General features: G+C 40.4%; 1 long non-coding RNA gene across 1 annotated transcript in view; it reads right to left on the reverse strand.

Moving 5' to 3' along the window:
* Positions 1-8,683: 8,683 nt before the first annotated feature.
* LOC132423408 (uncharacterized) overlaps positions 8,684-12,378 on the reverse strand; it is a 345,018-nt gene continuing 341,323 nt past the window's right edge. The window contains exon 5 of the long non-coding RNA XR_009518985.1: positions 8,684-9,495. This is a non-coding gene — a long non-coding RNA (uncharacterized lncRNA). The remainder of the gene's footprint in view (positions 9,496-12,378) is intronic.

Below are 12,378 nucleotides of genomic sequence, written 5' to 3' on the forward strand. Positions count from 1 at the left end.
CCTGACAGTCTAAAGTATGACATTTAATTTTAAAGCAGAAACAAGGAACAGAGGGAGAATGAAATGTGTACAAGGAACTACTGCCAGTTGAGTGTTGCTGGAATCCAAATGGTAGGAGCCAAGGACTGAGAATTAGGCAAGAGACAGCCACAGAGGGCCATGCATGCCAGGAAAGGAAGCTGAACTTGCTCATGTAGATTCCAGGAAGCCATGGAATGGCTTAGCGGAGAGGGACAGGGTCAGTTTTGTGTTTTATGTGGATCATTCGGGTAGCTCTGGAAAGAGCTCAACTGAAGGGAGCAAGTCTGGAAACCAGGAGACCAGTTAGAGGCTCTGTCAGTCCAGGAAGAGAAGATGCTTTTGACAATGGCAGCAGTGATGGGAGGGAAGAGGATGGATTTGAGGAATCCATGGGAGGGGAAACCATCAGAATGTAATGATCAGCTGGATGAAGAGGGTGAGGAAGACAGAAAAGTCAAGGCTGTTATTTTATAACTTTGATCACTGGGTAAAGAGAAGGTGACACCACAAACAGAGAGAGACTGAGTCTGGAGGGAAGTGCTACTTAGTTTTTGAGGACTCAAATCTGAAATATCTGATGAATATCCAAGCGAAGGTACCTAGCAGGTAATGGAATTGGTGAGTCGGAAGCTTAGGGAAGAAATCTGAGTAGGAGATCGAATTAGAGAGTCATTAGCATACAGGTGGTAGTTGAACTCCTGAGAGTAGATAAATTCACCCAAGAAGAGTATCTATAATGAGAAGCAGTGAGCTGAAAACAGACACCTGGAGAACACAAGTATGTGAGTGGTGGGTAGAGAGGGAGGAGCCCACGGTTAAGAAGGAATAGAAATGAATGAGACAAACTGGGAAATGTACTATTACTTTGGGGGGGCAGGAGTGCATGTGGTCCACATTGCCAAACGCCCCAGAAATGTATAGCAAAACAAAGATTGGAAAACATCCATTAGATTTTGTAATCAGGATACTGGTGACCTTAACAAGAGCACAGCCAGATTGCAGGGGGCGCAGAGTGAACGAATGGTATACCGGGTGGTCACATTGAGTACAGGTTACTCTTTTAAGAAGTTTGGATAAGAGAGAAGAGGACATGGGACATTTTCCGGGGAATATGAGGCCAAAGACAGATTTCTTTTTTAATGAATGGGAGGGAAACTAATAAGCTTATAGTCTGAAGGCAACACACACCTGCAAGAGGAAAAGATGAAGTTTCAAGAGGGAGGATGGCTTTGGAGCCTCATCTTGGCAAGTCTAACTGAGTGGGCCCAGAATGAAAGGGGGCATCACATCTTATGAAACTAGAGAAAGATCACGAGGGGTGTGAGTGCAGCTCAGTTTCTGGGTGTGGAGGATGCAGAGATTGAGAGAATTCATGCTCGGCTGCTTCCGTAGCAGGAAAATCTATTGAGATATCACTTTTGATACTGCTCTTATTATTTTAGTAGTCTCTAGCGAATGAACAAGTCAGCCTTTGTGCTGCGTTTCCAGGTCCTGCCTCGAAGCACTGGAGTGACCTTTATGCTTCTGGGGCTGAAAGCAACTTTCTGGGATACGAGAATGGCAACTCCCTCCCAGCCTTTTCTTTAGTGTCTCTTTAATTGGGATTCCCCAAATGGTCATTAAACTGCCTACCGTATGACTGGATTCATACCTGAGGTAAGAGAAGATAGAGCTGGTACTGAAGTTGAAGAAGGTAAGTGGGAGACCCTGGAGGTGACTTCCCTGGATTGGAGAAAGGGGCCAGGGGTAGCAAGTTGTGTATAGGGCTGAAAGCTAGGTAGTTCCTTAAAGCCGTTCCTTTAAGATGGCAGGCTCTCTGAAGAGATGGCATATAGCTGTGAGGTGTCCTGAATTCCCCAGTCATGAGAACCTGGCCACCTTGCCTGAGTTGGGCACGGGTGGAGCGAGGTGAGTGGGCTTGGGGAACGGAACCTCCAGCCTTACAGTGGACCATTCCGGCCCAGATAATAAACAGTAAGCAGGGACCATGATAGGCTGGAAAAGGAAGATCTCTCCCCAAATTTTCTGGGCTGAGCAGTCCTCCAGGGATGCCTGACAGCTGCTAGAGGGCAGGAGCTCCAATCACGACTGCTACTGAGAGTCGCCACTCTTGGGGGAGAATTTTGAACTTGAATTTTTAAAAAAGTGTAATATGACAATTCTTGCACCTGAGTATCATAGAGAAACTTCATCCCCAATACACCACTATTTTCTTGACAAAACAGATAGAAAGTATGCTAAAAGTGAGGAGAATATGGAATGGATGTTGAATTGGGGTCTGAGACACATAAAATCATTTTTAAAATATAGGAGTCTTTAGACTTGTGGAATCAAAGAATGTTGCTATTGAAAGACACCTGCTCAACTCTCTAGTCGAGGCTCTGCTACATCTCTTGCATACATATATTTTACAGATGAGAATAAACAGAACTCAGAGAGGCTAAGGGTTGTATCTAAGGCCACACAGCATTGCAGTGCTTCAGCCTATTTACTCTCATTCATCCTGTCCTCAGTTAGAGCAGCTGCCCTTTCCAGCACCCACCTCGGGTGACCACTGTGCTGTGTGCACCCTCTCACCCACCACTGTTCCACCACACGGAGGCTGTCCTGACGTCAGGTCTCACCACGAAAGGTGACAGCAGCTTGGGCTGTCCAGCTTCCTTCCCACGGCTGCCCTCCAGCAGCAGGACAAAGGCACCTCAGCGTTGGGCCTAGTTTCTGGCCTCACCTGACAGCAGGAGGCCACCCTGGCCAGCACCAGCCACTGCTGGTCTCAGATGCCTGCTGCGCAGGAAGGTAGGGAGGGGACTGCAGCATCACCGCGCCGAGAAGGCCCTCAGGTTCCCGTTCCTTTCACCTCCCTCCCTCACACAGAAGGGCACTGAGGCCTCTGCGCAGCGCTGGGGCTTGCCCACACACCTAGGGAGTATAAATCAACAGGAAAAGCCTGCTCATTCTGGTTTTTCTTTTTCCAAGCTCCTTTTCCAAACACACAGCTCCTCAACTGACTGTGCAGCGAACAGAAAAAGCCGCCCTGTGTTAACATCCCTACCAAGAACACACTGTCCAGGTCACTCTAACTCAGGCAGACGCTGAGTCCCGGAAGTGCTGACAGAGGCAGAGGAGCCCTGCACTCCTGCCTCAAGTTAACTGGGTCACGCTCCACGCTGAGAAAGGATGAGGGGAGAGCAGCACTCTGCACTTCGCTGATGGGATATTAATGGAGTCAAGGAATGGCAAGGAGAGAAGCTATAAAAAGACTAGGGCTTTCCCTATAAAATTATAACCCCAAGCCCCATGTCCTGCAGGAGAGAAAGGCCAAACAACAAGGACCAAAGCAGAAACCTACACTGTGAGTGCTGGTGGCCAGAAGCAAACCACGCGGCTCGGCTGAAGCCCGAGGCACAGATGGGGCCCAAGCCTGGAGACCAAGCTAGGTGGGGAGGGAGAAAGGCTGGGCAGGGCCAGCAAAGACTATGTCAGGTTGCTGTGTGAGCCAGACAGGTTTGTTTTTATTACCCTCTCCCTGATTTGCAGCTGGAAATAAAACCACTCCAGCACTGTCATCCCTAGAGTTCCCTGCCATTGCTCCATCCCGAAGCTGGGACCTACACCTCAGTTTCTAGGATCTCCAAGACCAGGGTATCTCAAGGGAGAGCAAGCATGCTCTGTGTGCAAAATGATTTTAAGGGTACACAGTGATTTTTACTTTAATAGTCATATGTCTATCCTTACAGTCACCCATTAGTTATAATAAGCAATACTAAATTTTCTGTTTATGAGGGAAAAATTTACTCAAAAAAAAAAAGGTCTGAGTCAACTTAGAGAAAATTATCCTGACAAAAATAATGAAGGTGTTATACAACAGCCCCAAATCTGGGAAACACTGCCCAGGATCTTCCCAAACAAGAAGCAACATTAGCTGCAGCCAGCTGTGTCTCTCTGTAAGAGTGACAGAGAAATGCAAGGTTTGAGGCAGCATATTATTATGGCATGAATTCTCCTACTCTGTGTGGATACCCTGGAGGTTTGTTTTTGTTTTGATTTGTTTGTTTGTGGGAGGCTCTTCATTGATCTCTTGTTTCAACTTTCCTGATAGGAACATTTTATTTTCCCATATTACAGAAGGGGGACTCTGGGGCCTCCATTATCCCAAATCATTTACAGAGCCAGTGATAGGAGAGCCATGAAGGGCTTCTGGTTCCAAAGGCCTCCTTCAAAAGAAATAGCAAAGTATGAGGAGTAACTGTTCCATCTTCTTCCAATGATATGTTGAATGCCAAATAGGAAGGTCACATTAATTTTCACATGTGACATAAGACAAACGTTGGCTCATGAATGGTTATACCCCCATCCTTCCTTGTCATCTTTTCATCATTTAAGGATGTAAGAGCAAAACCAGTTAGATGAAGATTTAATCCATAGTAACCTCTGCATTGAAAAGCCTTCCAAATCAGTGACACTTCTGTCAACATACCCACCAGGTGGAGATAGTAACTTGGTTCAGGGCCAGAATAAAGTTGAAATGTAGTAAATATTGAATGTTGTCAATGAAGTAATTTCCTTAAACTCTGACCTTTGTTTCAGCTAGTTTCTTTCAGAAGAAGATAAATAAAAGCTAGAAGAGTTAGAACCATTTTAGTGCTGGTGAATATATAGAAATAAGGAGAATAAGCAACAATAGAGCACAAGTTGATTGATCCAGTTGAAAAATAAAAACATGAATGATTTGATACTTTGGCTAAAAGAACTGAAATTTTTTCAACAAATTGACCAAGTTCATTAATGCTTTTGGTGTAGTCTCTGCCTGTATCTTCCTGGTTTAGAAGTGGGAGATCCCACAAAACCCCCCTTGTGTCAAATTTTCCTACCTCCTACTACAGTTTGCTTTTATGAGGTTCTGCGTGTAAGGAAGGGAAGGAGAATTAGACATATAACCTGACAAAGAAAGAGAAGAGAACGAGAAGTGGAGAAAGTAGGACTGAGTTCGAGTCTCTCTCCGATTTATGTCTGAAAGTCTTCTATTCTGGGGAAAGTCACTGCATCTACCTGGTGCTCAGTTTTCCGGCATGTAAATATAGTGGTAGGACTCCTAAGTCATGGATTCTTAGCCTGGAGTTCATAGATTATGTAAGCGCAACATTGGAGTGAATATATAATTTCACTTTTCTGGGTAAAGAATCCATAATTTTTATCTGGATAAAAACGGTTGTTAACAACCATTGTCCTAGATGACTTTTATGGTCACTTCCTGATCTTGTATTTTATTACTGCAATAGGCAGAGAATCAGAGGAAGCAGTAAACAGGCATGGATCAGAGTGACAGAAGACAGGCACAGAAGTTATTGTTTTCCTTATGCTGCTACCAATGCTGAGCACCTATGGGTTGTTCACCTTTTGCCAAAGTCACTCCAGGGTCCACATACCCATAAATAATGGGCTATCTCCTCGAAAGAAGGGAATTCTGTGTGCAGAATACAAAGTGTACTACGTTTTACGTCATTAATTCATAAAAGAATTTTTGGACATTCAGAAACTAGATTTGCACAATTCCTATCATGTATTATTTCCATTAGCTTTGACTGAAAGGAAAATCCTTCGTGACACTATCAAACGAAGCTTCAGAATGACTGAAGCCATATGCTGATGGCTAGAGGCTTCTTACAAACATACTTTAGATCACTTTCTAAAAATACAGAGGCCAATAATCTGAATGGGAATTGGGGAGGACAGAGGTGAGAAGAAGAAATAATAAAATAATGAGCTATCAAAAAGATATAGTAATTAAAAACCCCAAACTGGCACATTTGTCTAAAAAGTGAAGCCCCTTGGAGACACCACCACATTCACCCTGTACTTAATAAGCTAAGTGGAGAGACAATCTGGCATTATCCCTCCCCTCCACTTCCTTGTTGGCACAGAGATGAGACAGGGAGGAGGCCAGCAGAAGTGTCTCGTTTGTGTCCACCTCTGAAGGCTAGGCTATCTCTTACCAGACATAGGGAGAAAAGATGTCTTAGGTTAAACCATATAAACTACTATCTTTGAAAATAAAAGCTGGTCAAATACTGGCAATGTCATATGATTCAACCTAGTATACAGAATACCTCCAAAGCAGGATATTCTAGCCAATTTGGCATTAACAAGGTGTTCCTGACTCATCCTTCACTGGCAGAAATAATTAAGACTTTGGAGAAAAAGACAAGAGATGGTTAATTCACTGTGAAATCAAGTTGGTCCATCCTTAATGATCGTAACAATGTTTTAAAAAGAAAGAAATGTTCAAATTCCAAGATATCTCTTAAGCCAACCCAGAAACAGAGTTAACATGTCTCACGGTATTCAATTTAACAAATCTCCTTGCAGAGCCTATTGTGTACAAAGCACAGGTTGTTGGATTATAAACACTTGCAGGATTTCTTGGGATTAATCTTAAAGGAAGGGAGAAATTCTTCCATGAGTGGGGAATAGCTAACACCTCAGGAGTTATTTGCTAACAAAGAAAGCCTTCTGAATTATCACCATCATCTCTGAAATTGTTCTATTTTTAAAAAAATAATCTTTTGTGCATATAATCACGGTATTCAACAGTCTGGATATACCATAATTTAACCAATTCCCAACTGCTGTATATTTAGGTTAATTCTAATCTTCTTATATTATTAATTTTTCTAGAATTAATACTTTTCAATATTAATTGAATGGCATAAGGCTATTTTATGCCAAGGAAGTTGGACAGCTACTAGAGTTTAAATGTTAAAGTTTAAAGTTTCCTATGAGTTTAGGAAATGGATGGAAGAAGCATTCAGCTGGGCTGCTCAGTCTCTCACAAGGATCAAGTCTAGTAGTTCCTCTCTAGTGGATCTCATCCAGGGGTGTGAGACTAAGGAAGGTCAAACCCAAGGGAAACTCTGATTTGATTAGCTTTATAAAATTTTTTAAAATTATTCTGCAACTCAAAGTTCCCAGTTTTTCTTAGAGAATTTACCAATTTAAAAGATCATTTTCCCTAATAAGAACCTACTGAATATCACAGGGAACTCTATTCAATACTCTGTGATGATGACCTATATGGGAATAGAGTATAAAAAAGAGTGGATATATGTGTATGTATAACTGACTCACTTTGCTATACAGCAGAAACTAACACAGCATTGTAAATCAACTATACTCCAATAAAAAAATTAATTAGAATAAAAAGAAGAAAAAAATAAAACAAAATGTAAGTATATTGAAGCTACTGAAAGCATTTTGTTATAACTAGAGTAACAGATAGAGACGGGAATTTGGGTAATGATGGTGTTTAAAACATTTTTTAGTATTAGATAATAGAGGTCCCAGTATGCCATGCTTGTAATTTGAATTTACCTTGAATGAGCTAGCAACATAACTAACAACTTATGTTTTACTAGTGTGTTGATACACATTATTTTCAATGACGTTGATAACAGGGTTAAGAATTAAAACTATGTACATTATATACATGAGGAAACAAACAATATGAATAGATTTTCTCAAGAAAACAAAATTAATGTGGCAGCTTTAAGGGTTTTGTCTTTGACTTCAAATCTAATGTTCTTTCAATGAAACATCTTGCATTTAGTAGGTGCTCAATTAATGTACCATGAACTGATATTTTACTAACAGCAAGAAAATAAAATAATTCGAGATGAAAAAAATTAAAATTTAAAATTAAAAAAATAAAAGATCATTTTTCAAACAACAAATTTAAATCATTGGCTACCTCTTTTTTCCCCAGTTTTATTGAGATATAACTGACACATAGCATTGTATAAGTTTAAGGCATACAACATAATGAGTTTACATACATATATATTATGAAATGATTACCACAATAAAAACATCCATCACCTTACATAGTTATAATTTTTTCTTGTGATGATAACTTTTAAGATATACTCTCTTAGCAACTTTCAAATATACAACACATTGCTGTTAAGTACAGTCACCATGTTGAACACTATGTCTCCAGAACTTCTTCATCTTACAGCTGGAAGTTTGTACCTTTTGACCACCTTCATCCACTTCCCTCAACCGCCTCTCCCTGCCTCTGGCAACAATCGATCTACTTGCTGTATCTAGAAGTCTGATGTTTTAGATTCTGCATATAAGTGAGATCATACAGTATTTGTCTTTCTCTGATTTATTTCACTTAGCATAATGTCCTCAAGGTCCATTCATTGCTCTTGCAAATGGCAGGATTTTCCGCTTTTTATGGCTGAATAATATTCCATTGTACATATACACCACATCTTCTTTATCCATTCATCCCTTGATGGAAACTTAGGCTGTTTCCATGTCTTGGCTATTGTAAATAGTGCTGCCATGAACACAGAGATGCAGATATCTTTTCAAGACAGTGCTTTCATTTTCTTCAGATAAACACCCAGAAGTGGAATTACTGGATCATTTTTAATTTTTTGAGGAACCTCCATACTGTTTTCCATAGTGGATGCAGCAGTTTACATTGCCACCAACAGTGCACAAAGATTCTCTTTTCTCCACATTCTTACCAACACTTGTCATCTCGTCTTTTTATTTTTATTTCTTATTTTTATTTATTTATTTTTTTGCTGTACGCGGGCCTCTCACTGTTGTGGCTTCTCCCATTGCGGAGCACAGGCTCCGGATGCACAGGCTCAGCGGCCATGGCTTAAGGGCCCAGCCGCTCCGCAGCATGTGGGATCTTCCCGGACCAGGGCACAAACCCGTGTCCCCTGCATCGGCAGGCGGACTCAACCACTGCGCCACCAGGGAAGCCCTCTTCTCTTTTTTATAATAGCCATTCTAACAGGTGTGAGGTAATATCTCACTGTAGTCTTGATTTTTATTTTCCTAATGATTAGTGATGTTGACCACCTTTTCATTTACCTGCTAATCACTTGTATGTCTTTTTTGAAAAACTGTTCAGTTTTTCTGCCCACTTATATCTATAAGTTTTTTTTAATTGGAGTGTTGGGGTTTTTTTGTTGTTGTTGTTACTGAGTTATATGAGTTCTTTGTATATTTACACACCTTATGTATATATTTTAGATATTAACTCCTTATCAGATATATAATTTGCAAATATTTTCTTCCATTCTGTAGGTTGCCTTTTCATTTTGTTGATGGTTTTCATTGCTGTGCAGAAGCTTTGTGTAGATTAATGTAGCTGAAATGGTTAGATCATGACAGTAACCACTGAAACTATGTTAGGAGGAGAAAATTTTAGGAGCATGAAGAGTAGTGCTCAACTTATGGTGCTAGTGTTACGGGTTATTGGGCCTCCTAAAGAAAGGCAACAAAGATAGACTTTGGCTTTGTTATTTCTAGCTGCAGCTTCCCAGGGAAACTGGGCATTGGAGATGACATTCTAGAGAGGTCGTCAGTAAAATTTACAACCTCTGTCAGCAGGAGCAGGGCTCTTGTTGGTTGACATTCCGAGGAAGGTCCATCTGTTTGTTCAGCTTTTTCCTGAGGGATCCAGAAAGGGACAGCTTCAGTTCCATAATAAGTTGAACTCTCTAATATTAAAGAGTGAGCTTTGTGGTTGAGTCAAAATATTGAAACAGATACTATGCTGACATGCACACAATTTTTAAATTCACAACCTTCACCAATTTAAACACACACATTGTAACATTGTTTTCTGAGCATTTCTCTCCCTAATGCAGTAGTGAAGCCAGTTGCAGTCCCACATATGTATATGCATATGCATATATATAGTCTCCACTAGATCCTCAGTTATTATCAGTGAATCTACAGATATTAATAATAATAATAGTATATGGTAAGTAGTAATGATAATAAACCTGTATAATAATTACAAGTCCAGCTAGAATTCTGTACCAAGAAAGAAAATGCATAAAGATTCTCTTTTCTCCACATTCTTACCAACACTTGTCATCTCGTCTTTTTATTTTTATTTCTTATTTTTATTTATTTATTTTTTTGCTGTACGCGGGCCTCTCACTGTTGTGGCTTCTCCCATTGCGGAGCACAGGCTCCGGACGCACAGGTTCAGTGGCCATGGCTTATGGGCCCAGCCGCTCCGCGGCACGTGGGATCTTCCCAGACCGGGGCACGAACTCGTGTCCCCTGCATCGGCAGGCGGACTCTCAACCACTGTGCCACCAGGGAAGCCCCATAAAATTATTTTAAAAGTTACCAAATGAGATACAGATAGGACTTTTAGCAACAATTTCTAAAATGTATACTAGGACCAATGAATAGTATGGGGGAAAGAGAAATACAAATGGGAGCTGGAGGAGTCAAGAAACATTGATGAGGCAGAGCTTTAATTGATGGCTTCTTGTTTAGTTTCACTTTTCCATGGTGGGAGAGGAAATGTAGGGGGTACCAAGTGGAGAGCCAAGACAAACAAAAATAAAGAAGCAGGAAATGGCATGTTTGGAAGTTAGTGAGTATAGAACAGTTTGGCTGAAATAAAGGGCCAGATATTTTCTAGGAGTAGCTAAGACCTAACTTTAGTCTTAAGTCAGAGGGTTTGAAACACTGTTGGAGGTGATGTAACTTTTGTCCCAGCAATGGGTTAGTAGTAAATACTCAGTTTTGTAAAGCAGCTAGCTCACATCCAAAAAAGGAAATAATAGCTAAATTCAATCATGTTTCCAACCTGCAAAAACAAATGAAAAGATAACTCCATTCAGCACATTTAGAAGAATCAGCTGGGCCTTCTGGGGTATTCCCTGTGGTCTGGTAGCTTGGTAGAGCTGACAGATGCTTTGAGCTTTTAACATTTTTCAGAAAAGCGGTTAGAAATAGTAACTGGGATCACGGGAATAAATCTTCAATAGTCAATGAAAAGACCAAGGGAAACCCCACAGCACAAGAACAGAAGACAGAAAAAGAAGAGACAAAAGTTGGGCAATTTTAACTAAAGCCACTCATTTCCTCATTTTTGAACCAGCTGTATTGCTGTTAGACATCTGGGCCGATTAGTATCATCTGGTGAAGGAAGCAGGCTGGCAGTAAAGCAGAATGATCATCAAAATAACTAGGATTTGTATATCACTTATTATAAATTATAAAACACTTTCAAATACATGATGTGATTTCAAATTCTCAAGAATTGGTGAGATCAACAGGATGGGTCTTAACCTCACTATAGAGATATGGAAGCTCTCAGTGCCTATGTAAGTAACCACCCTAAGTTATTCCCAGAGTATATCATTGAATTGGTCTTTCAACTTCTAGTCCAATGATTTTTTTTACTACAAAATTGTTTCCTCTACATTACAGGCACAAAACAGTTAAAAGAGTGTATATAAAGAAGACTTTATCTTTTATTTTGGCTAACCCAAGATATTCTTGAGTGTCTTGAAAACTTCATTACTGATTCTAAAAATACATTCCCAGCCCAATATCCCACCGAGTTTAGGCCAGTGTGTGGGCATCACATGCCTTTATCAAAGGGAGAGGATTAACACCTAAAGGTACCCTTTGTACATAATGAATTAACTAACATCTCCCCTATGCAAAGAATGGCACTAGTCAGCTACCATTCTTAGAACTAACTGTTTCTCAACTATCTCTGTACTCTATGGTTTTGATGAAGATCCTGGTAGTGCACTTATCTTTGAGGAAGGAGTCCCTTGGCAACCAGAAGGAAGTACCACACTTCCCCCTGCCTATGTTCTATAGAGACTTTACAATAAAGGTGATGATAATGATGACAAATGTCATTTATTGAGAATTTATTACATGCCAAGGACTATTATAAGTGCTATACACATATTACCTCATTTCACCTTCAAAACAAATTTGGAAAGCAGTTGTTATTATCATTATCATCTTACAGATCACAAATTTGAAGCTCAGAGAAGTCAATTAACCTTGTCCAAAGTCACACATGGAATAAGGGGCAAAACTGAAATTTAAACTGAGGTCAGTTTTATTCCAAAGCCATCCCATTGCCCATTATACAGAGGGTACATTGCAACAGAGGATACACTCTACCATTTTCATTGCACAAGATGACTGCTTCTCCTCCACCCCATCCTCAACTGTTCCAGAGAAAGAGCAGCCTTGTAAGCAAGCAAAAAAAAAAAAAAAACAACAGTTGGGCAACAAATTGGCCCCTAGCATTTGAATCAATGTTGAAACCAAAAATAAGTATAAAATCATGAATAATATGAGTGGAACTTGAAGGAATCTCAAGAGATCATAGACTCTTTCATTCAGTCAAGTTATATTCACTGGGAATCTACTGTGTGCTACATAATGCACTAGAAGTTGAAGATGAAAAAAGAAAAGAAAAGGCATATACTTCCTGCCTCTGAGGAACTTACATTCTAAAAGGAAATACAGGCACACAAACGATTGCAATACAGCTAA

Source organism: Delphinus delphis, chromosome 3 (assembly GCF_949987515.2).
Source record: "Delphinus delphis chromosome 3, mDelDel1.2, whole genome shotgun sequence".
NCBI classification, from domain to species: domain Eukaryota; kingdom Metazoa; phylum Chordata; class Mammalia; order Artiodactyla; family Delphinidae; genus Delphinus; species Delphinus delphis.